This window comes from Scyliorhinus canicula, chromosome 30 (assembly GCF_902713615.1).
Source record: "Scyliorhinus canicula chromosome 30, sScyCan1.1, whole genome shotgun sequence".
NCBI lineage: Eukaryota > Metazoa > Chordata > Chondrichthyes > Carcharhiniformes > Scyliorhinidae > Scyliorhinus > Scyliorhinus canicula.
The window spans coordinates 2,605,389-2,632,455 of NC_052175.1; positions in this window are offsets into that span (position 1 = coordinate 2,605,389).

Sequence of the window (27,067 nt, forward strand, 5' to 3'; positions counted from 1 at the left end):
TAAGTTGCCGGATGACACCACGGTTGGTGGAGTGGAAGGTAGTTTTATGGATTGTCAGAAGGTACAGCAGGCCATAGATAGGTTCGAGACTTGGGCAAATAAATGGAAAATAGAGATTAATCAGGACAAATGTGAGGTAATGCATTTTGCTAGATTTAACATCGAGGGGAAATATCCTGTAAATAGCAAAGATCTTAGCAATATAAAAGTCAGAGTGATCTGGGCGTGCAGGTGCACAGATGTTTGAAGGTGGCAACACAAGGAGACAAGGTAGTCAAGAAAGCATACGGAATACGAATGGTTGCCTTCATTTGACGTTGCAACGAATATAAAAACTGCCAAATCATGCTCCAGTTCGTAAGAACATGAGAATAGGAGCAGGCGAAGGCCATATGGCCCTTCGGCCTGCCCCGCCATTCAATGAGATCATGGCTGATCTTTTGTGGACTCAGCCCCACTTTCCGGCCCGAACACCATAACCCTTAATCCCTTTATTCTTCAAAAAACTATCTATCTTTATCTTAAAAACATTTAATGAAGGAGACTCAACTGCTTCACTGGGCAAGGAATTCCATAGATTCACAAGCCTTTTGGTGAAGAGGTTCATCCTAAACTAAGTCCAAAATCTACTTCCCCTTATTTTGAGTTCCCTAGTTCTGCTTTCACCCGCCAGTGGAAACAACCTGCCCGCATCTATCCTATCTATTCCCTTCATAATGTTATATGTTTCCATAAGATAGCCCCTCTCCTTCTAAATTCCAACGTGTACAGTCCCAGCGGACTCAAACTCTCCTCGTAATCCAACCTCTTCAGCTCTGGGATTAACATAGTGAATCTTCTCTGCACACCCTCAAGCGCCAGTACGTCATTTCTCAGGTAAGGAGACCAAATCTGAACACAATACTCCCGGTGTGGCCTCACTAACACATTATACAATTGCAGCATAACCTCCCTAGTCTTAAACTCCATCCCCCTAGCAATGATGGACAAAATTCCATTCGCTTTCATAATCACAGTTCCTTACCTGTCATAGCCTCATTTCTATCAGTCACTGTCATGTTCTTTGTGTCTTCCACTGTGAAGACCGACCTAAAAAAACCTGTTCAGTTCCTCAGCCATTTCCTCATGTCCCATTAATAAATCTCTCTTCTCGTCCTCTAAAGGACCAATATTTACCTTAGCCACTCCCTTTTGGTTTATATATTTATCGAAACTTTTACTATCTGTTTGTTTATTCTGAGCAAGTTTACTCTCATAATCTATCTTACTCTTCTTTATAGCTTTATTTAGTAGCTTCCTGATGCCCCCTAAAGATTTCCCAGTCCTCTAGTCTCCCACTAATCCTTGCCACTCTGCATGCTTTTTCCGTCAATTTGATACTCTTCCTTATTTCCTTCGATATCCAGGGTCGATTTTCCCTCTTTCTACAGTCCTTCCTTTTTGTTGGAATAAACGTTTGCTGAGCACTGTGAAAAATCGCTTCGTAGGTACTCCACTGTTCCTCAACTGTTTCACCATAAAGTCTTTGCTCCCAGTCTACCTTAGCTATCATCCAGCAGAGAGCAGCAGAGCAGAGCTACTGATCAGCTGTTCTGGGGAAATTTGCATACGTGTAGTGCGGTCAGCTTAATTTGAAGGTGGTTTGTGGAGGGGCTGTTGTCAAGTGACAGTTAAATTCGAAACACTTCGTCAGTGTTTCCCACCCTACCTCCTCCTCTAACCAAAAAAAAACCTCGGTTGTTGGGAAGCGGGAGCAGGGGCTTGTCGTGAAGGTGAGTGAGTGCCTTTAAATTTGCATACCATTCAGCGGGAGCAGGGTTTGAGGGAATATCAGGTAAGCTCTTCCTTTATTTTTCTTTTATTTTTCTTGTTTTTTTTTAAATCTAGAGGTGATGTCAGGGAAGGTAATACACTGCTCCTCCTGCAGAATTTTTGAGGTGAGGGACGCCGTCAGTGTCCCTGCTGATTTCATCTGTGGGAAGTGCACCCAACTCCAGCCCCTCAAAAAACGTGTTAGGAACCTGGAGCTTGAGCTGGATGAACTTCGAATCATTCGGGAAGCAGAGGGGGTCATAAATAGGAGCTTCAGGGAAGTAGTTACACCAAAGACTGGAGATAGATGGGTAACTGTAAGAGGGACTGGGAAGAAGCAGTCAGTACAGTACAGGGACCCCCTGTGGTCGTTCTCCTGAGTAACAAGTATACAGTTTTGGATACTTGTGGGGGTGGGACTTACCAGGGGTAAGCCATTGGGTACGGGCCTCTGGCACGGAGTCTGTCCCTGTTGCTCAGAAGGGAAGGGGGGAAAGGAGTAGAACATTAGTAATTGGGGACTCAATAGTCAGGGGCACAGATAGGAGATTTTGTGGGAGCGAGAGAAACTCACGTTTGGTATGTTGCCTCCCAGGTGCAAAGGTACATGATGTCTCGGATCGTGTTTTGCGTGTCCTTAAGGGGGAGGGGGAGCAGCCCCAAGTCGTAGTCCACATTGGCACTAACGACATAGGTAGGAAAGGGGACAAGGATGTCAGGCAGGCCTTTAGGGAGCTAGGATGGAAGCTCAGAGCGAGAACAAGCAGAGATGTTATCTCTGGGGTGTTGCCCGTGCCACGTGATAGTGAGACGCGGAATTGGGAGAGAGAGCAATTAATCACGTGACAACAGGGATGGTGCAGGCGGGAGGGATTCAGATTTCTGGATAACTGGGGCTCTTTCTGGGGAAGGTGGGACCTCTATAGACAGGATGGTCTACATCTGAACCTGAGGGGCACCAATATCCTGGGGGGGGGGGGAGATTTGTTAGTGCTCTTTGGGGGGTTTAAACTAATTCAGCAGGGGCATGGGAACCTGGATTGTAGTTTTGGGGAACGGGAGATTGAGAGTATAGAGGACAGGAGCACAGATTTGACTTCGCAGGAGGGTGCCAGTGTTCAGGTTGGTGGTTTGAATAGTGTCTACTTCAATGCCAGGAGTATACGAAATAAGGTGGGGGAACTGGCAGCATGGGTTGGTACCTGGGACTTCGATGTTGTGGCCATTTCAGAGGCATGGAGAGAGCAGGGACAGGAATGGTTGTTGCAGGTTCCAGGGTTTAAATGTTTTAGTAAGCTCAGAGAAGGTGGCAAAAGAGGGGGAGGTGTGGCGCTGCTAGTCAAGGACAGTATGACGGTGGCGGAAAGGACGCTAGGTGGGGACTCTTCTTCCGAGGTAGTATGGGCTGAGGTTAGAAACAGGAAAGGAGAGGTCACCCTGTTGGGAGTTTTATATAGGCCACCTAATAGTTCTAGGGATGTAGAGGAAAGGATGGCGAAGATGATTCTGGAAAAGAGGGAAAGTAACAGGGTAGTTGTTATGGGAGACTTTAACTTTCCAAATATTGACTGGAAAAAATATAGTTCGAGTACATTAGATGGGGCGTTCTTTGTACAATGTGTACAGGAGGGTTTCCTGAAACAATATGTTCACAGGCCAACAAGAGGCGAGGCCACATTGGATTTGGTTTTGGGTAAAGAACCAGGCCAGGACTTAGTTCTGGAGGTAGGTGAGCACTTTGGAGACTGTGACCACAATTCGGTGATCTTTACGTTAGTGATGGAAAGGGATAAGTATACCCCGCAGGGCAAGAGTTATGCTGGGGGATGGGTAATTATGATGCTATTATACATGACTTAGGATGTGTTGGTTGGAGAAGTAGGCTGCAAGGGTTGGGCACACTGGATATGTGGAGCTTGTTCAAGGAACAGCTATTGCGTGTTCTTGATAAGTACGTACCAGTCAGGCAGGGGGGAAGGGGTAGAGCGAGGGAACCGTGGTTTACCAAAGATGTGGAATCTCTTGTTAAGAGGATGAAGGAGGCCGATGTGAAGATGAGGCGTTAAGTTTCAGTTGGGGCGCTTGATAGTTACAAGGAAGCGAGGAAGGATCGAAAGAGAGAGCTAAGACGAGCAAGGAGGGGCATGAGAAGTCTTTGGCAGATATGATCAAGGAAAACCCAAAAGCTTTCTATGGTATGTCAGGAATAAAAGAATGACTAGGGTAAGAGTAGGGCCAGTCAAGGACAGTGGTGGGAAGTTGTGTGTGGAGGCTGAGGAGATAAGCGAGATACTAAATGAGTACTTTTCGTCAGTATTCACTCAGGAAAAAGATAATGTTGTGGAGGAGAATGCTGAGACCCAGGCTATTAGAATAGATGGCATTGAGTTGCGTAGGGAAGAAGTGTTGGCAATTCTGGACAAGGTGAAAATAGATAAGTCCCCGGGGCCGGATGGGATTTATCCTAGGATTCTCTGGGAAGCCAGGGAAGAGATTGCTGAGCATTTGGCTTTGATTTTTAGGACATCATTTGCTACAGCAATAGTGCAAGAGGACTGGAGGGTAGCAAATGTGGTCCCTTTGTTCAAGAAGGGGAGTAGAGATAACCCCGGTAACTATAGGCCGGTGAGCCTAACGTCTGTTGTGTGTAAAGTCTTGGAGAGGATTATAAGAGATACGATTTATAATCACCTAAATAGGAATCATGTGATTAGGGATAGTCAGCATGGTTTTGTGAAGGGTAGGTCATGCCTCACAAACCTTGTCGAGTTCTTTGAGAAGGTGACTGAACAGGTAGATGAGGGTAGAGCAGTTGATGTGGTGTATTTGGATTTCAGTAAAGCGTTTCATAAGGTTCCCCACGGTCGGCTATTACAGAAAATACGGAGGCTCTGGATTGAGGGTGATTTAGAGATGTGGATCAGAAATTGGCTAGTTGAAAGAAGACAGAGGGTGGTGGTTGATGGCAAATGTTCAGAATGGAGTTCAGTAACGAGTGGCGTACCACAAGGATCTCTTCTGGGGCCGTTGCTGTTCGTCATTTTTATAAATGACCTAGAGGAGGGCACAGAAGGTTGGGTGAGTAAATTTGCCGACGACACTATAGTCGCTGGAGTTGTAGACAGTGTGGAAGGATGTTGCAGGTTACAGAGGGACATAGATAAGCTGCAGAGCTGGGCTGAGAGGTGGCAAATGGAGTTTAATGTGGAGAAGTGTGAGGTGATTCACTTTGGAAAGAATAACAGGAATGCGGAATATTTGGCTAATGGTATAATTCTTGGCAGTGTGGATGAGCAGAGGGATCTCGTTGTCTATGTACATAGATCCCTGAAAGTTGCCACCCAGGTTGATAGGGTTGTGAAGAAGGCCTATGGTGTGTTGGCCTTTATTGGTAGAGGGATTGAGTTCCGGAGCCATGAGGTCATGTTGCAGCTGTACAAAACTCTGGTACGGCCGCATTTAAGACCATAAGACATAGGAGTGGAAGTAAGGCCATTCGGCCCATCGAGTCCACTCCGCCATTCAATCATGGCTGATGGGCATTTCAACTCCACCTCCCAGCATTCTCCCCGTAGCCCTTAATTCCTCGCGACATCAAGAATTTATCTATCTCTGCCTTGAAGCCATTTAGCGTCCCGGCCTCCACTGCACTCTGCGGCAATGAATTCCACAGGCCCACCACTCTCTGGCTGAAGAAATGTCTCCGCATTTCTGTTCTGAATTTACCCCCTCTAATTCTAAGGCTGTGCCCACGGGTCCTCGACTCCTCGCCTAACGGAAACAGTTTCTTTGCGTCCATCCTTTCTAAGCCATGTATTATCTTGTAAGTTTCTATTAGATCTCCCCTTAACCTTCTAAACTCCAATGAATACAATCCCAGGAACGCCAGCCGTTCCTCATATGCTAGACCCGCCATTCCAGGGATCATCCGTGTGAATCTCCGCTGGACACGCTCCAGTGCCAGTATGTCCTTCCTGAGATGTGGGGCCCAAAACTGGACACAGTACTCCAAATGGGGCCTAACCAGAGCCTTATAAAGGCTCAGTAGCACATCGCTGCTTTTATATTCCAACCCTCTTGAGATAAATGACAACATAGCATTCGCTTTCTTAATCACGGATTCAACCTGCATGTTTACCTTTAGGGAATCCTCGACTAGCACTCCCAGATCCCTTTGTACTTTGGCATTATGAATTTTCTCACCGTTTAGAAAGTAGTCTATGCTTGGATTCTTTTTTCCAAAGTGCAAGACCTCACATTTTCTCACGTTGAATTGCATCAGCCATTTCCTGCACCACTCTCCCAAACTGTCTAGATCCTTCTGCAGCCTCCCCACTTCCTCAGCACTACCTGCCTGACCACCTAACTTTGTATCATCAGCAAACTTCGCTAGAATGCCCCCAGTCCCTTCATCCAGATCATTAATATATATGGTGAACAGCTGCGGCCCCAACACTGAACCCTGTGGGACACCGCTGGTCACCGGCTGCCATTCCGAAAAAGAACCTTTTATCCCAACTCTCTGCCTTCTGTCAGACAGCCAATCCTCAACCCATGCCAGTAGCTCACCTCGAACACCATGGGCCCTCACCTTACTCAGCAGCCTCCTGTGTGGCACCTTATCAAAGGCCTTTTGGAAATCCAGATAGACCACATCCACTGGGTTTCCCTGGTCTAACCTACTTGTCACCTCTTCAAAGAATTCTAACAGGTTCGTCAGGCACGACCTCCCCTTACTAAATCCATGTTGACTTGTTCTAATCCGACCCTGCTCTTCCAAGAAATTAGAAATCTCATCCTTAACGATCGATTCTAGAATTTTACCAACAACCGAGGTTAGGCTAATTGGCCTATAATTTTCCATCTTTTGTCTTGATCCTTTCTTGAACAAGGGGGTTACAACAGCGATCTTCCAATCGTCCGGGACTTTCCCTGACTCCAGTGATTTTTGAAAGATCTCAACCAACGCTTCCGCTATTTCTTCAGCCACCTCCCTCAGAACTCTAGGATGTAGCCCATCGGGGCCAGGAGATTTGTCAATTTTAAGACCTTTTAGCTTTTTTAGCACCATCTCTTTTGTAATGGCAACCATACTCAACTCAGCCCCCTGACCCTTTATAATTTTTGGGATATTACTCATGTCTTCCACTGTGAAGACAGACGCAAAGTACTTATTAAGTTCTCCAGCCATTTCTTCATCTCCCATCACTAGCCTTCCAGAATCAGTTTGAATTGGCCCAATGTCTACTTTGGCCTGACGTTTGTTTCTTATGTATTGAAAGAAACCTTTATTATCATTTCTTATATTACTGGCTAGCCTGCCTTCATATTTGATCCTCTCCTTCCTTATTTTTCTCTTTGTTAACGTCTGTTTGTTTTTGTAGCCTTCCCAATCTTCTGATTTCCCGGTGCTTTTGGCCACTTTATAGGATCTCTCTTTTTCTTTGATATATTTCCTGACCTCCTTTGTCAGCCATGGCTGTCTAATCCCTCCCTGGATAATCTTTCTTTTCTTGGGGATGAACCTCTGTACAGTGTCCTCAATTATGCATAGAAACTCCTGCCATTTTTGCTCTACTGTCTTCCCCGCTAGGGTCTGCTTCCAGTTGATTTTCACCAGTTCCTCTCTCATGCCCTCGTAATTACCTTTATTTAACTGTAACACCATTACATCCGATTTTGCCTTCTCTCTTTCAAACTGCAGACTGAACTCAACCATATTATGATCGCTGCTTCCTAAGTGTTCCCTTACTTTAAGATCTTTTATAAAGTCTGGTTCATTACATAGCACTAGGTCCAGAATAGCCTGCTCCCTTGTGGGCTCCATGACAAGCTGTTCCAAAAAGCCATCTTGTAAGCATTCCATGAATTCCTTTTCTTTGGATCCACTGGCTACGTTATTTACCCAATCCACCTGCATGTTGAAGTCCCCCATGATCACCGTGACCTTGCCTTTCTGACATGCCTTTTCTATTTCCCGGTACATGTTGCGCCCCTGGTCCTGACCACTGTTAGGCGGTCTGTACATAACTCCCATTATGGTTTTTTTGCCTTTGTGGTTCCTCAATTCTACCCACACAGACTCCACATCATCCGACCCTATGTCGTTTAGTGCCATAGATTTAATTTTGTTCTTAACTAACAAGGCAACCCCACCCCCTCGGCCCACCTCCCTGTCTTTTCGATAGGTTGTATATCCTTGGATGTTTAACTGCCAGTCCTGAACCCCCTGCAGCCATGTCTCTGTGATGCCTACCACATCATAATCATTCACGATGATCTGTGCCATTAGTTCGTCTACTTTGTTACAAATGCTACGAGCATTCAGGTAAAGTGCCTTAATGTTAACTTTCTTATCAGTACAGATATTGGAGGTCCTAAGATGTCCAAAGTTATCCTTCCTTTTTGTTGCATTCCTAGTCTGCCTCAAGCTTAAATCCACCTGCCTACATGTTATCCTCCTGCGTATCTTGCCATTTAACTCCCTGCTCCCTGTCGCTTGGAGTATTGCGTACAGTTCTGGTCGCCTCATTATCGGAAGGACGTGGAAGCTTTGGAACGAGTGCAGAGATTTACCAGGATGTTGCCTGGTATGGAGGGAAAATCTTATGAGGAAAGGCTGATGGACTTGAGGTTGTTTTCGTTAGAGAGAAGAAGGTTAAGAGGTGACTTAATAGAGGCATACAAAATGATCAGAGGGTTAGATAGGGTGGACAGTGAGAGCCTTCTCCCGCGGATGGAGGTGGCTAGTACGAGGGGACATAGCCTTAAATTGAGGGTTAATAGATATAGGACAGACGTCAGAGGTAGGTATTTAACGCAAAGAGTGGTGAGGCCGTGGAATGCCCTACCTGCAGCAGTAGTGAACTCGCCAACATTGAGGGCATTTAAAATTTATTGGATAAGCATATGGATGATAAGGGCATAGTGTAGGTTAGATGGCCTTTAGTTTTTGACCTCCCCTGTCGGTGCAACATCGTGGGCCGAAGGGCCTGTACTGCGGTGTATCGTTCTATGTTCTATGTTCTTCTCTCGTCCCATTGAAATCTCGATAGAAACTTGGTAAGCCCGCACTTGCAATATTTCGCAGACTTCTGATCGCCACACTACCTGAAGGATGTGAAGGCATTGGAAAGGGTGTAGAGGAGGCTTACCTGCGTGTGCCTATTCTCGAGGGTGTTTGCCATGTGGAGAGGCTGACGAGACTCGTCCTGTTTTAATTAGAAGGTGGGAGGTTGAGGGGTTTCCTGATAGATTTCTACAGGATTATGAGTGGCATGGATAGAGTGGATGGGCAGGCACTGTTTCCCAGGGTGGAGGGGTCAGTCACCAGGGGGCAGAGGTTTAAGGTCCGTTGGGCAAAGTTTAGATGAGATGTGCTCGGCCGTTTCTTTATCCTGAGAGTGGTGAGTGCCTGGAACGCGTTGCCAGTGGAGGTTGTGGAAGCAGATACGTTAACGGCGTTCAAAAGGCATCTTGATAAACACATGGGTAGGATAGGTAGAGAGGGATATGGCACAAGGAAGTGCTAAGTGTTTTGGCAAAGGTTGGTATTATGACCGGTCCAGGCTTGGACGGCCGAACGGCCTGCTCCAGTGCTGTATTGATTGTTGTTCTTTGATTGTTCTTAGTAATATCAATGATGGGGATGCCCTGACGTGTGTGTGTGATCTGCGGAAAGGCTTTGCATGGCACAGTATGGCTGGCCTCAGAATTGACTGACAAGTAACAGGAGGATCAGAGGTATCCCGTGTCGCAAAACAATTAGGGCCCGTGGTCTTTGACGAGCTTTCCTCACTTAATCTGTGGCCCTTTCGGGGTAAACGTAAGAGTCCCCAGTGTGTTGCCTCCAGTGGCGTTATGCAACATTTTTTGAGATTTGAGTGAGAAGTGTAACAATTAAAATGTTTTCTTGTGATCACTGGCAGAGCTGTGTGAGCTGAAGCTGACACTGCTTCAATTTCACAGGTTTGCATGGGTTTGCACAGCAATTGCCAGAGGATTAAACTTGTGGGCACAAAAGCTTCGGACTTTTCCAACAAGGTTACATTTATACTGACTCGAAAATAATTATTGAAAATTTGTGCTAATATCTGAGCAAATATTGCAATGGTCAATACAGGCATGTTACGGGACGTACATGCACGCAGGATTACCACGCCATTCGATGAACCATTCTTCAATGTTATTTCACGAATCACTCACAGCTCATCGGGAGGTACCCCCTCCGCTCCCAAAACCACCCCACAATGTAGAGATCCACTGTAAGCTCCATCCACCGAATCTAATTCACCTACCTGGGGCACTAAACCTCCGCCTGGCATGAGACTATCAATGGGCCTTTTTGCTCCCCTGGTTCAGCGCAGTAAGTCACTAAAAATGGCACGTCGACTCTTCACTTGACTCCTCTGCACTTCCATGCTGGAGTTTGGAGAGCTGCTGCTGCCTTGACCACGCCTGATTTGAGTTGGAAGGTCAGGTGAGACATACACAAAACCAAACAATTCGCCTGGACGTTTTGTCCCAAATGGACAATCTGGTGCTGATGGCCACTCCGAGAGAACTTTGTATGTTCGAAATGCCAGTGTGTTTCAGGAGTGAGCAGCAAAATAGCGTGACAGCCGGGTATACAGAGATTCGAGTTCATTGATAGCATGAGTGCTGAACAGTAGCAATAGGAACGACTTATGTATACACTAAAGTTAATATTAATTGGACAGCTCCCACAGGACAACAATATTTCATTAATCAGTGAGATGACCGGGAAGTACTTAAGTGAAAATATGAGCCATCTATATTCGCAAGCGCAAGCACAAGCGCCGAGGCGCATGTTCTGGAAACATGGATTCAAATCTCACATTGAAAACTGATAGGTTTTAAATTCAAAAGTCTGGAATATAAAAATCGTCTCATGAACGTTTGCCATTGAAACATTACCAACATGTTGTCAAATATATATGGTTCAAAACTGAAAAGTATGAGATGATACACTTTGGAAGCAGTAATTTAACAAGTGTGAAAATAGATAAGTCGCCTGGGCAGGATGGGATTTATCCTAGGATTCTCTGGGAAGCTAGGGAGGAGATTGCTGAAGCTTTTGCTTTGCTCTTTATGTCATCATTGTCTACAGGAATAGTGCCAGAAGACTGGAGGATAGCAAATGTTGTCCCCCTTGTTCAAGAAGGGGAGTAGAGACAACCCCGGCAAATATAGACCAGTTAGCTTACTTCTGAGGTGGGCAAAGCCTTGGAAAGGTTTATTAGAGATAGGATTATAATCCTAAGGAATAAGTTGATTAGCGATAGTCAACACGGTTTTGTGAAGGGTAGGTCGTGCCTCACAAACCTTATTGAGTTCTTTGAGAAGGTGACCAAACAGGTGGATGAGGGTAAAGGAATTGATGGATATGGATATGGATATGGAGTATATGGATTTCAGGAAAGCGTTTGATAAGGTTCCCCACGGTCGGCTATTGCATAAAATACGGAGGCATGGGATTCAGGGTGATTTAGCAGTTTGGATCAGAAATTGGCTAGCTGGAAGAAGACAAAGGTGGTTGATGGGAAATGTTCAGCCTGGAGTTCAATTACAAGTGGTGTACCACAAGGATCTGTTTTGGGGCCACTGCTGTTTGTCATTATTATAAATGACCTGGAGGAGGGCGTAGAAGGATGGGTGAGTAAATTTGCAGATCACACTAAGGTGGCTGGAGTTGTGGACAGTGCGGAAGGATGTTGCAAGTTACAGAGGGACATAGATAAGCTGCAGAGCTGGGCTAAGAGGTGGCAAATGGTGTTTAATGAAGAAAGGTGTGAGGTGATTCATTTTAGAAGAAATAACAGGAAGGCAGAGTACTTGGCTAATGGTAAGATTGTGGTAATGGTCGTGTGGATGAGCAGAGATATATCGGTGTCCATGTACATAGATCCCTGCTAGTTGCCACCCAGGTTGAGAGGGTTGTTGAGAAGGCGTACGGTGTGTTTGCTTTTATTGGTAGCGGGATTGAGTTTCGGAGCCATGAGATCATGTTGCAGCTGTACAGAACTCTGGTGCTGCCGCATTTGGAGTATTGCGTGCAGTTCTGTTCGCCGCATTGTAGGAAGGATGTGGAAGCATTGGAATGCGTGCAGAGGAGATTTACCAGGATGTTGCCTGGTATGGATGTAAGATCTTATGAGGGAAGGCTAAGGCACTTGAGGCTGTTTTCGTTCGAGAGAAGAAGGTTGAGAGATGACTTAATTGAGGCATACAAGATGATCCGACGATTAAATAGGGTGGACGGTGAGAGCCCTTTTCCACGGATGGTGATGTCTAGCAAGAGGGGGCACAGCTTTAAATTGAGGGGAGATAGATATAGGACAGATGTCAGAGGTACTTTATTTACTCAGAGAGTAGTAAGGGCGTGGAATGCCCTGCCTGCAACAGTAGTGGACTCGCCAACATTAAGGGCAATTAAATTGTCATTGGATAAACATATGGATGATGAGGGAATAGTGTAGATGGGCTTTAGAGTGGTTTCATTGGTCGGCGCAACATCGAGGGCCGAAGGGCCTGTACTGCTCTGTAATATTCTATGTTCTCTGTTCCAAGGAAGTATGGATGTCTGACACTGGGTAGTTCCGAGGATCAAAGGGACCTTGGTATGTTTGTCCATTGATCTCTGGAGACAGAATGGCAGGTTAATCGGTGATGAACAAGGCATATCGGACACGTGATTTTGTCAATCAGGTCATAAATTAGGGAGGACATGATGGAGGTTTATAGAAGTTTGCTGACGCCACAGCTGGATTATTGGGTGTAATTCTGCTCGCCACATTATGGGACGGATGCAATTGAACTGAAGGGGGTGCATAGAGAATTCACCAGAACGTTGCCTGGGAAGGTACATTCAAGTTATAAAGAGAGCATGGATAGGCTTGGAGCAGACACCTCAGAAGAGGACTGAGGGGCTACCTGATTGGGGTGTACAGATTATCTGAAGCATGGACAGGGTGGATAGTGAACAGCTGTTCTCATGAGTTGAAGGGTCAGCTGCGAGGGGACACAAGTTCAAAGTGAGGGGTGGGAGGTTGAGGGGGGTTTTGAGGAAATCCTTATTGATCAAGACAGTGGTGACAGTCTGAAATGCACAGCCTGGGAGGGTGGTAGAGGCGAGATGCCGCACATCCTTTAAAAAGTATCTGGATTAGAACTTGGCAACCAATAACATTCAAGCCTATGGGCCAAGTGCTGGCAAGTGGAATTAGGTGGGCAGGCGACTCCTTTTATACGTCGGTGCAGATTCGATGTGCCGAAGAGCCTCTTCTGCATTGTAGTATTCTGTAATTCCTAGCTTTTGGAAACTCCAGCTCAATTTCTAAATTCTAGGATCAAATATGATCCCTTTACATCATTGGTAAACTAGCCCGTCACATTTTCAGTTTTGTTCACAATTGCACCAAGTCTCAATGTTCTTGCAGCCGATTACATGAAGACAGCACGGTGGCACAATCGTGAGCACAGTTGCTTCGCAGCTCCTGCGTCTCAGGTTCGATTTCCGGCTTGGGTCACTGGCTGTGCAGAGTCTGCACGTTCTCCGCGTGTCTGCGTGGCTTCTTTATTGGTGCTCCGGTTTCCTCCCACAGTCCAAACATGTACAGGTTAGGTGGATAGGCCATGCTAAATTGTCCTTCATGCAAAAAAGGTTAGGTGTGGTTATTGGGTTACTGGGAGAGTGTGGGATTGGATACGATGCTCTGTCAAAGGGCTGGTGCAGACTCGATGGGCTAAATGGCTTTCTTCTGCACTGTAAATTTTATGACAATTCACCTGTTTGACATATTTACATGATTACTATCTCCAAAATCAATACCTCGCATATCTGTCTGTCGAATTCAATATTGGGAAGCCTGAAGACATTTTGTTGAACACAATTATCGAACGCTTTCCTGCAGCTTTCAACACCATCTTTTTCCCCGAAATATACCGATTACCGACTTGATCTCATATTATCACACAATCACTAAGACTGCATTTTTCCACACCCATACAAGCACTGGATTTCACGTCTGTCCCAGCCTCGAATTATCAGTTATTTGTCGACACTCCATTTCTAGCGCTGGGTCAAATATGATCCAACAGTATAGTGAGGTCAATCCGATTGCTACTGCCTGTGTTCGAAAACGCACCCACTCCAGTTTTCCTATATTTCTTGTACTTGATGGCTCAATGTACATCGACGTCTACCTCCGGATAGTGTGTACGTTTTAGTCCCAAACCGGTTGATGCATCCTCTTCCCAGTTTTTCTTCAGCAGATGTACTCAGGCATTTTGTGTACTTCTGTGTGTTCGCGTCTGTCTGCGTGTGTGTCTGTGAGAGTGTGTGGTTCTACTTATGAATTAATGTATCTTTGTGACTTGAAACGCAAGCTGTTTTCTCTCCCTCCAGATATTTCCAGACCAAATCAGATTTTCCTGCCTTTTCTCTTTGGTTTCAGATTTCAGCATCCGCATTAATTTGCTTTTCACATTGTGCATATGAGGGAATGAGTGCACGTGTGCGTGAGTGTAAATGTCTGGGGTTTTCCGTGTGTGTAATTCTGTGTGAGAGGAAGATTTTGAGTGGGAGGTAGAGCATAGAACATACAGTGCAGAAGGAGGCCATTCGGCCCATCGAGTCTGCACCGACCCACTTAAGCTCTTACTTCCACCCTATCCCCGTAACCTATTAACCTCTCCTGACTGTTTTGGTCACTGAGGGACAATTTTTCATGGCCAATGCACCTAACCTGCACGTCTTTGAACTGTGGGAGGAAACCGGAGCACCCGGAGGAAACCCACGCAGACACGGGGAGAACGTGTTGACTCCGCACAGACAGTGACCCAGCGGGGAATCGAACCTGGCACCCTGACGCTGTCAAGACGCAGCGCACTTTACTTGTGCTACCGTGCTGACGTGTGAGTGTGTGGGCGGTGGATGTTTATGCGTCAGTGAGAGCATTGATGTTTACAGAATGGAAACAGGTCCTTAAGTTCAGCTTGTCCATGCCGCCCAGATTCTTTCACCAAGCTAGTCCCACTTGTCCGCAGTTGCCCCATATCCCTGTATGCCCACCCTGCCCATGTAAATAACTAACTGTTTTTTAATAGAAAACGTACCCGCCTCCACCGCTGCCTCTGGCAGCCCGTCCAGATGCTCACCACCCTTTGTGTGAAGAAACGTCCCCTCTGGTCTCTTTAGTACCTCTCCCCTCTCACCTTAAACCTATGTTCTCTAGCTCTAGATTCCTCTACCTTTGGGAAAATATGTCGACCTTATCTATGCTCCTCATAATGTTATAGACCTCTATAAGTTCACCGTTAAGCGTACGCTTCAGGGAAATGTCCCATCCTATCCAGACTTTCCTTATAACTCAGACCATCAAGTCCTGGTAGCATCCTGGTAAATCTCTTCTAGTTTAACAATATCCTTTATATGATAGAGTGACCAGAAATGAACACAGTATGAAATGAAGTGGTAATGAAAATCGCTTATTGTCACGAGTAGGCTTCAATGAAGTTACTGTGAAAAGCCCCTAGCCGCCACATTCCGGCGCCTGTTCGGGGAGGCTGATACGGGAATTGAACCGTGCTGCTGGCCTGCTTTCAAAGCCAGCGATTTAGCACAGTGTTCTAAATCAGCCCCTGATCCGTGTGTATTCCATGTGCGGTCTTACCAATGTCTTGTACAACTTCAACAAGACGTCCCAAACCTGTATTCAATATTCTGACCGATAAAATCTAGCATGCTTAATGCGTTCTTCACCACCCTGTCTCCATGCGACTCGACCTTCAAGGAGCTATGAACCTCTCATCCTAGATCTCTTTGTTTTTTAACTCTCCCCAACTCCCTACCGTTAAGTGAGGAGGTCCTGCCCTTAATCCGGCATAATTGATCACCTTACATTTATCCAAATTAAACTCTATCTGCCATTCATCGGTCCACTGGCACAATTGGTCAAGATCATATTACAATCCTATATAGCCTTCACAGTCTACGAAGCCACCTATATTGGTTTTACCTGCAAACTTACTAACCATGCCTCTGACATTTTCATCCAAATCATTTGTATACATAACAAATACCAGTGACCCAGCACCGATCCCTGAGGCACACCGCTGGTCACAGGCCTCCAGTTTGAAAAACAACCCTCCACAGCCACCATTTGTCTTCTGTCGCCAAGCAAGTTTTGTATCCAATTGGCTACCTGGTATTTGATTTTGTGAGATTTATCCTTTTGCAACAACATACGATGCGGTAACTTGTCAAAGGCTTGCAAATGTCCATGTAGACAACGTCAACCACAATGCCCTCATCTATCATTTTTGTTACCCCTTCAAAAAAATCAATCAAATTCGTGAGACATGACTTTCCCCTTACAAAGGCATGCTGGCTGTCCCTACTTAACCCTTGCCTGTTTAGATGCCTGTAGATCCTGTCCCTGAGAATACCTTCTAACAGCTTACCAACTACAGAAGTAAGGTTCGCCGGTCTGTAGTTACCAGTCGTATCCCTTCACCGCTTCTTAAACAAGGGCACAACATTTGCTGCCCTCCAATCTTCAGCAACCTCGCCTGTGGCTGTCGGTGGTTCAAATCACTCAGCTGGGGGGCCGGAAATTTCCTCTCTAGCCTCCCACAGCGTCCTGAAATATAGTTCATCAGGTGTAAGGGATTTATCTACCTTGATACGGTTTCATACCTCCAACTCCTCCTTATCCGCAATATGTACACTTCTTAAAATATCTCTTTTGAATTCCCCAATTTCCCCAGCATTCATGCATTTCTCAACAGTAATTACTGAGAATAAATATTCATTCAGACCTCCCCATCCATTGTGGATCCGCACATAACATAAGAACAGAAAAACTAGGAGCAGGAGCAGGCCAACTGGCCCCTCGAGCCTGCTCCAACACTCAATGAAATCATGGCTGATCTTTTCTGGACTCAGCTCAACTTTCCGGCCTGAACACCATAACCCTTAATCCCTTTATTCTTCAAAAAAAATCTGTCTTTATCTTGAAAACATTTAATGAAGGACCCTCTACTGCTTCACTGGACACGGAGTTCCATAGATTCACATCCCTTTGGGGATAAAGTTCCTCCTAAAAAGAGACTTAAATCTACTTCCCCTTATTATGAGGCTAGGCCCCCTAGTTCTGCTTTCGTCCGCCAGTGGAAACAACCTGCCCGCATTATCCTATCTATTCCCTTCATCATTTTATATGTTTCTATAAGATCCCCACTCATCCTCCTAAATTCCAACGAGTACAGTCCCAGCCTACTCAACCTCTACTCGTAAGCCAACCCCTTCAGCTCTGGGATTAACCTAGTGAATCTCCTCTGCACACCCTCCAGTGCCAGTACGTCCTTTCTCAAGTAAAAAGACCAAAACACAATACTCCAGGTGTGGCCTCACTGACATCTTATACAATTGCAGCATAACTTCCCTTAAACAGGGGCTGGTTTAGCACACTGTGCAAAATCGCTGGCTTTGGAAGCAGAACAAAGCAGGACAGCAGCACGGTTCAATTCCCGTACCAGCCTCTTCGAACAGGCGCCGGAATTTGGCGACTAGCGGATTTTCAAATAACTTCATTTGAAGCCTACTTGTGGCAATAAACGATTGTCATTTAATTTCAACTCCATCCCTTTCGCAATGAATGCCAAAATTCCATGGATGACCTTGTTTATCCTGAATAGGGCCCGAGCCTCTCTCAAGTCACTCTTTTGCCATTCATGTATCCGGCAATGCTCTTTGGAGTTTCCTTTATCTTATCTGCCAAGACAATCTCATGTCCCCTTTTTGCCCTCCTGATTTCACTCCGAAGTCTACTCCGGCAAGCCCTACACTCTTCAATTGATCCACTTGATCCCAGCTGCCTATGCATGGCATATGTCTCCTTGTTTCTTTTGACATTGTCCTCAGTATCCCGAGTCATCCAGGGTTCCTTCACTCGCAGAGGAATTTACTCACCCTAAACCCTAGTTAACACACTTTTGAAAGACCACCAATTACCAGCTGTGTCCTTGCCTGCAAATAGGCACCTCCAGTCAACTTTTAAAACTTCCAACCTAATGCCATCGAGATGTCCCTTGGTCCAATTTAGAATTTTCAGTTTTGGGCCAGAACTATCATTCTCCATAGCTATCTTAAAACTCGTTGAATTATGGTCACTGGAGCCAAAGTGATCCCTCGCTAACACTTCCGTCACCTGCCCTTCCTTTTTCCCCAAGACGAGGTCAAGTTCTAACCCGTCCCTCGTCGGGCCATCCACTTATTGAATGAGGATTTCTTCCGGAATACACTCGTCACATTTCTCTCCATCCAAACCCCTCGTGCTATGGCGGTCCCAGTTAATGTTGGGAAAGTTAAAGTCCTCAAATATTTCCACCCTATTTTTACGGCAGCTTTCTGTAATCTTTCATCTTTGCTTCTCGATTTCCCGCTGACTATTTGGGGACCGAGAGTACAACCCTATCAACGAGATCTCACCCTTTATATTTTTAGGTCTGCCCATATAGGGTAGCGTGGTAGCACAGTGGTTCGCAAATAATAAAGTTGTAGCTGTCTTTGTATTGCCCCTGAGGCAGTAGAAGTGTTTTGTAGGCCATTGCCTGGGGCCTCAGAGATTACGTAGAGTATGGAATGCACGTGGCTATCCAAGGAAGAGGAATACTGAAAGGAGAGATTGAAATCTTTGGAGGGAATCTGACTGAAGGCATTAAAAATGCGTTCACCGGGGCACGTGCTAGTGAGTATAGAATTAGGAGGTTAGTCCAGACGAATGTGTAGCTGGTGAGATGATGCAAGAGGGCTTCAGATTTCTGGGACATTGGTAACGTTTTTGGGGGCGGTGAGATCTGTAAATGCAGAGGGATTGCACATGAACCGAGCATTGCTAATGTGGTAAATACTGAATAACATAGCCTTAGCTTACAGGGGGATATCGACCGGCTGGTCAAATAGACCGATCAGTGGCAAATTGAATTTATTCCGTTCAAACGTGGGGTGATGTTCTCGGGCAGAACAAACAAGCCGAACGATTACAGGAAAAATGGCAGGACGCTGTGAAGCACTGAGGATCTCTGGACCCTTGGTGCGCTTGTACGCCCATCTTTTAAGGTAGCAGAGCAGCTGGATACAGTGGTTAAGAAGGCATATGGTATACTTGCATTTATTAGCCGAGGCATAGAATTTAAGAGCAGGGAGGTTATGGTAGAATTGTATAAATCGTTGGTTAGTCCACAACAAGAGTATTATGTGAAGTTCTGGAATCCACAATACAGAAGACTTTGATAATACTGGAAAAGGTGCAGGGGAGATTTACAAGGATGTTGCTGGCGAGTTTTAGCTGACAAGAGAGATTGGATGAACTGGGCAGGTTTCCTTGGAGCAGATTCAACTTAGGGGGCATGAGTCAGATGTACGCAATTATGAGGAGTAGAGATAGTGGGGATCAGAAGAAACTTTTCCCCTTCTTGGAGGAATCAATTCCCAGTTGGCATAGATTGAAAATAACAGGTAGGAGATTTGGAGAGGATGTGAGGGGAAAAAGTGTCATTGAGAAAGTGAAGCGGGTCTGGAATTCGTGCCTGAAAGGGCGGTGGAGTCAGAGACACTTATAAAATTTAAAAACATTCAACGTTCTGCCAAGCACACATGGCTGTGGACCAAGTGCTGGGAAATGGGATTATAAGATTTAGATTGTCGATTTTGATCGGCGCAGACTCGATTGTCGAGATTGCAGTTCGGTGACACTCTTGTCCAAGTCGGGATGCAAGGAGACCCGCGGTGTTAGAGTGTTATAAGCAATGGGGGAGGTGTGATTTTATGAGATATCCACAGAGGTTTTATTGGTTGGCATCTACCAGTTGGGCTGGAAGGAGGTGTGACGACAATTGGCCTATTGGCTTCCATGGATTGTGTTCCGACAATACAATGCAATATATATGTTATAGTTTGCGTTATCCTGAAAAATCTATGAAGAGACAGCTGGGTGGAAGGTTTGTCGTCAAAAGGGTTAGACCTTCTCGACAGGCATCAGCATTCGCTGATGATTAAGAACTGGTCCATAGAATCAGACTTTTTTTCTGTCATCCTGATAAACCTGAGAACGATAGAGAATAGGAAGTTGAAAGACAAACAACTGGCCAAAGAAGAGAGTGACGGTTGGGAATAGTCAGGAAAGTTAAGCTCGGAACAGAAGTCAAAGTGCTGAGATCAAAGATCAAAGAAAAACGAATAAAGTCAAGTATTGCACAGGAACAGGCCCTTCGGCCCTCCAAGCCTGCGCCGACCATGCTGCCCGTCTAAACAATAATCTTCTACACTCCCGGAGTCCGTATCCCTCTAATCCCATCCTATTTGTCAAGACGCCCTTTAAACGTCACTATCGTACCTGCTTCCACCACCCACTTTGGCAGCGAGTTCCAGACACCCATGGAATTGACTTTCAGGTGAATACGTGTTTAAATTGTTACAATTCTCAGGCACATTGACGGAAAACGACATGGGAGAACAATTCCACTAGCAGGAAAGGTAACAGCAAAATAGCAATTGGTTGTTAAAACGTTCCCCTAGGTATCCATGGAACGGTTTCCATCACAATCAATGAAAACGGCATTGTGGTTCCAGAGTGTTCCAATATTAATGTTGAAGGCAGTAGGGCTATTGGATATGCTGAATGGTTCTTTTCAAAGGAAGTAGTTTTCCCTTACTCATCTACCAAAGCTAAGTAAACAGAATATTTTTTGAGATACAGGAGCAGATCAATCACTGATGGTGGCTGATGATACAATTCGTTTTCCAGTTTATTTTAAGGAGAGATACAAAGAAGTGATATGGCTTGAAGAGATGAACCTGTTACTTTTGTGGTAAGTTAAGAAGCAACTTTGCAAATATAATTGTGACTATGAGAATTATTCCAAAATCGTCCCATGGATGGATATATTTGATCCGAGGTAATGAGTTGGCTTCTGAGGACAGTGATGTGGTGACAACTTTGCTGAGCAGACTGTTAATGATGATAACCATAACGAACTTCTGAAAATTACTGTGGACGTAAACAAGATGCGTTTTGCAGATAGCAAGCCATTGAAGGAAATCCTGATCCATGTATAAAGGAGGTATTTGAAAAATAAAAAAAAAAACAAATCGGTGAGGATAGGACAATGAAGAATCAATCATGGAAAATTGAACACTTGACTGAGGACTTGACTGCCTGCATGATAAACTGTCAAAAGCAAACTAAACAAAGGTTGATCTTCAGTTAACATTGGTTAAACTTCAAGCATCATGAGGTTCTATGAAGCATCATGAAAATTTTATCTATAGGAAAAATAATTTCTGGAAGATCAGTACAATTGGTTCAATGCGAAATTAAAAAGACAAACTAACAAACAAAACTTCGTCGCAAAAAGAGTGATGAAATTCTTGAACTCGATAGCAATGTGGATGACATGAAGGTGAAGATGTGGGACATGGAGTTTCACAAATCTAAAACTGTTACAGTGAATAAAAACATGTTGTCAAATATTGTTGCGTTTGATCAAAAACCTAATCCACGAAATGTTATTTATCAAATTAGTAATGGACTACCGGAAAAAAAACTGAAGCAGGTGCCCAATTCGAATTCATTAATAGTCAAAAAAGATGATTGAAATTGAAAAATAATCGTTCCGAGTCAATAACCAGAGATGTTGACTTCAAAGTGTTTTCCAGTACAATAAAAGCAACTAAGTGAACAATTTGCAAAATATCGTTCAGAAAGAACCTGCGCACGTAGGAACTGAAATAGTTCATTAATTGTGCAAAACGTTTGAAGTATTCGAGCAAACTACAAAATTCCAGAGGAAGGAGGAAATTGAAATTTCTCAAATAAAATTGAAAAAAGATTCGCTTGAAAAGGGAGTGGTAGAACGGAATATCACAAAAGTTTGGAAGGTCAAAATCAGTCAGAAGACGAATCCATTTTGAATGGATATTTGTAGCATCACAGCAACATACTTGAAAAAGCTAAAAAATTGTCTTACAAAGGAAGAAATGAAATTTTACTGCATTGAAAATATATCGTTTTGACTGAGACATGTCGAAATGAGAATTTTACCACATTTGCACTGTGAAATTTGCACTTTCTGCTGGAGAGTGAAATTGTGCCTGTAAATAGCGAACAGGGCAATTGGACTGTAGGTTTGGATTAAAAATTATTTAGAGGGAAAAATCGACATTCAGAAGATAAAAAACCGCACAATTTGAGTTATCACAATGATATCATGTACAGATAATGTTGTTACATGTACTGCCTTCATAGAATTTACAGTGCAGAAGGAGGCCATTTACCCCTTCGAATCTGCACCGGCTCTTTGAACGGGCACCCTATTAAAGCCCACGCCTCCACCCTATCCCCGTAACCTAGTAACTCCAACTAATCGCTTTGGACTGTGGGAGGAAGCCAGAGCACCTTGAGGAAACCCACGGGGAAACGGGCAGAACGTTATGTAGTGACCCAAGCCGGGAATCGAGCCTGGGACCTTGGAGGTGTGAGGAAATTGTGCTTACCACTGCGCTATCTTGCTGATCTCAAGCCTTTGTCTTCCTTAACTCATTGTAATTATATAATATTTCATGGAAGTTGTAAAATAAGAGCTATTTATTTCTATGATGTAAGAAATTAATTTGTTCGATATTACTGATGTCGACTTTATGTGAAGTAGATGTAATAGCAGTGCAAATACATTTTCATGGTTGTGGAGCATTCTAACTTCAAAAAGAGGAGATATCAGGAGATATATGTCGTTTCAAATAATCAATACTCGTCTTTATTAGGCATTAGAATGTAGGTGTTTTTTGAGTGCGTTTCTGTGTAAGAAAGCGCCAAGTTTAATTAGTCACATGTGAAACAATGGGGCAACCGTGTCTGCGCTTTCGTTTCCTTTCCGACTGTGCCTGCATTGTGATTAGAGGGGGCGTGATATGAAAGTAAACGGGTTTTAAGGAACGAGAAACTTTTGCTTATCAACTTAATAACCCAACTGTAAAATATACTATTCGTTGGAAACAGGTAGCTGAGGCGAATAAGCTCTCAAATAAATGACCAACAGAAGAGAGGAAGGAAAACTGAGTGAGCAGCAGAAAGCAAGTACCAGAAACGAGATGTCTAGTTTCTGAAACCGAAACCAGGGAATATACGAAAAGTCTCAGGAAGAATTAAGTCAAAGGAAAACCTCGCAAGGTCTGAACGAAGACGTGGTGTTCGAAGTTCAATAAAACAGCAGAGATAATGCTCTGAGTACAATGGAAAGTGAATAAATGCAGATTGAAGGTAAAAAGCCATTTTTCTGAAGTAATCCAAAAATCGAGTATGCGTTAATACATCGTGGTGTCCATTTAGAATTTTTAAGTACATAAGAGATTGGAATCCTGCGACTGGATCTTTAATGAAGGGATCCTAAAAGAAGCATTGTTTGGGAGAAGATTCGAAAGATGAGTTTGGAAAAACTCATGTGGAAGATGGAGTTCCAGTGAAACCCATTTGCTCGGAGTGTAATAAGCGTCTGGTGGCAGCGGATGGTGTGGATTTGATGACAAATCGATATAAATTGTATGAGATATCTCTCCGGGCTTGGTGTATCAGACGACAGTAGGCCTATTGGCTCACACAACGCAGAACACATTCACTGCTGCTCAATTTAACTTCACTCACCAGGACATTGTTCAACGTCCTGTGTGTTTTATGTGAGTCGTAAAGAGCTGAGATTATCTGGGTGAGCTGGATTGTATCTATATGTGTTCGAGAGTGTTTTATGTGTGTTGGTTTGTTTGTACTTCGAGTTGCCTTTCTGTTTCAAAGAGTAAGAAAGAGATAGTGTGTGTTTCTGTGCGAGTGCGAATTTCTGTTGCAGTGCGTGAGTAATTATTTGTTTCACTGTGTGTGATTATGTTTGTCTGTGTTTGTGTCTGCGTATGCATGTGCTCGGTATTGTACATCTGAGTATTGGTGAGAGATTACATGTCTGTGTGTGTGGTTGTTTGTGTTTTGTGTGTGCCTGTGTTTGTTCGTGTGTGTGATGCATGTCTGCCTGGTTAATATGTATCATGCTGCCGTCTGTGTGTCTCAAAATGTGTGCTATGTGTTTTCTGTGTCATTTTGTGCGTTTCTGTCTGTGTGCTTTTGATTTTCTGCGTTAGCGTGTGCGTGTCTGTGGCTGTGTGATTGTGTTTGTATGTGTTGTGTTTTTCATCTCTCTGTCTAATCGTGTGATTTGTGATTTATTGTGCTTGCACTTTTCTGTACAACACTGTTGCTTCTTTGTGTGTTTGAGCTACTGTGCACGTGCAGTTCTGCATGTGACTGTGGGTGTTTCTGGGTGTTCCTGTGTTATGTTGTGCATGTTTGCGCTGTTTCTCTTTGTGCCTCTGCGTATGTATCTGTTTGTGTTTATTGTTGTGCTTATGATTGCGCCTGTGTCTGTGTGTGTGTGCTCATCTGTTTCTGTGAGAGTTGTCTGTGTAGTTCTATGTGTTTGCATGTGTGCGATTCTGAGAGTGTTTTTGTGTGACTGTGTGTGTGTTTGTGTTTCTGAATGTAAGGGACCTACATGTTCTCTTCACGTACCTCTAAAAACATTTACTGTCACTTTTTATGTTCCCTACAATCTGACTTTCGTACTCTATTTTCCCCTTCTTACTCAACCCCTCCGCCTGTTTTGTTGAATTTTCAACAGCTCCCAATCCTCAGGCCTGCTGTTTTCTTGGCCCATTTGTATTTGTATGTTACCACGGTAGCGCAGTGGTTAGCACAGCTGCTTCAAAGCTCCAGGGTCCCAGGTTCGAGTCCCGGCTTGGGTCACTGGCTGTGTGGAATCTGCACGTTTTTTCCGTGTCTGCGTGGATTTCCTCCGGGTGCTCCGGTTTCCTCTCACAGTCCAAAGATGTGCTGGTTCTGTGGTATGACAATGATAAATTGTCCTTCGTGTCCAAATAGGTTAGGTGGGGTTACTGGGTTACGGGGATAGGGTGGATGCGTGGGCTCTCTTTGCAAGAGCCGGTGCTAATATTGCTATGTTACTATGTATGTTACTAGGGTCCAGAATCAAGTATTTCACTCTCTATTTTGTTACAAAATCATGTAATATTCTCAAATCTCCAAAGGGTCTCGCACAACTAGATTGCCAATGTTCCGTTCTCATTACACAGTCCCTCACTAGAATGGCCTGATCTCCACTTGGCTCGTCAACACATTGATCCAGAGAACCATGCCGCATACACTCCAGGAATTCCTCCTCTGGTATTGTTGCTAATTTCATTATCACAATCTATATACAGATTAATATCACGCATAATTACAGTTATTCCTTCACACATGCGTCTCTAATTTTCTACAGCCCTCCAAGCCTGTGCCGGTAAAGAAATCGGTGGGCATCTAAATGCATGCTTTGCTTCTGTCTTCACAAATGAGGATACAAATAAGATACTAAAAATGTTGGGGAATGTAGGGTTCAGTGAGAAGGAAGAACTGAAGGAGATCAATATCAATAGAGAAATAATGTTGGGGAATTTGATGGGGTTGATGGCTGATAAATCCGCAGGTCCTGATATTCTATATCCCAGGGTACTGAAGGAAGTGGAACCAGAAATAGTGGATGCATTGGTAGCCATGTTGCAGGATTCTGTGGAACAGTTCCTACAGATCGGATTGTGGCTAATGTAGCTCCACTATTTAAAAAGGGGGAAAGAGAGAAAGCAGGGAATTAATGGCCGGAAAGCCTGATGCCAGTAGTGGGGAAAATTCTAGAATTATTTATCAAAGGTTTTATAGCACACCGTTTGAAAACAGCGGCAGGATCGGACAGAGTCAGCATGGATTAATGAAGGGGAAATAATGGTTGCCAAATCTACTAGAATTCTTCGAGGATGTATTTAGTAGAACTGGAGAAAGGGAACCAGTGGTTTTGGTGTATTTGGACATTCAGAAGGCTTTTGATAAAGTCTTGCAGAAAAGATTAACGTGTAAAATTAAAGCGCATTGGATTGGGGATAGTGCAATAAGATAGATAGAAAACTGGTTGGCGGGCAGGAAACAAACAGAAGGAATTAAAGGGTCTTTTTCAAAATAGCAGGCAGTTACTCGTGGGATACCACAGGGATCGGATATATGGCCCTAGCTATTCACAATATATATTGATGATTTAGATGAGGGAACACAATGTCATATCTCCAAATTTGCAGACGACACCAAGTTGGGTGGCAGGTGAGCTGTGAAGAGGTTTCAGAGGACTTGCAGTATAATTTGGACAAATGCGAGGTTATCCACTTGTGTAGCAGAAACGAGAAGGCAGATTATTATCTGAATAGCCATGCATTAGTAGAGGGGGACGTGCAACGCGACATGGGTGTCATTGTGCAGCAGTCACTGAAGATAAGCACGCAGATGAAGCAGACTCTAAAGAATGGTAATCGCATTCTGGCCTCCATTGCGAGAGCAGTCGAGTGCAGGAGAAGGTATAGCTTGCTGCAATTGTACAGGACCTTAGTGAGGCCACACCTGGAATATTGTGTGCAGTTTTGGTCTCGTTTTCTGCGGAAGGATCTTCTAGGTATACAAGGAGTGCGGCTCATGTTTACCAGACTGATTCCCGGATGGCAGGACTGGCGTACGAGGAGAGATTGAATTGGAGTTGGAGTTCAGGAGATTGGGGTGGGGGGGGGGGGGGCTCATAGAAACCGAGATAATTCGTTCAGGACTGGACAGGGTTGGTGCAGGAAGGTTGTTCCCGATGGTGGTTGTGACCAGAACCAGGGGTCACAGTCTGTGGACAGAGATGAGGAGAAATTTACTCATGCAGAGAGTGCTGACCCTGTGGAATTCGTATTACAGTCTGTGAATCCAAATCATTGCATGATTTAAAGATGCAGATACACAGAGCACTTAGAGCGAAGGGGATCAAGGGATACGGGGGAAAGAGGATTAATCTATAGAGTTGGCTGATCAGCCGTAATCGTAATGAATGGCGGGGCGGGCTTGAAGGGTTGAATGGCCTCCACCTGCTCCTGTTTTCTACGTTTCTATGTTTCTGTTGGCACCAACGATACAAGGAAAAATCGTGATGAGGTCCTACAAGCTGATTTTAAGGAGTTAGGTGTTAAACTAAAAATGACCTCAAAGGTAGTAACACCAGGATTGCCTCCAGTGCCACATGCTAGTCAGAGTAGGAATGTCATGATAGATAAGATGAA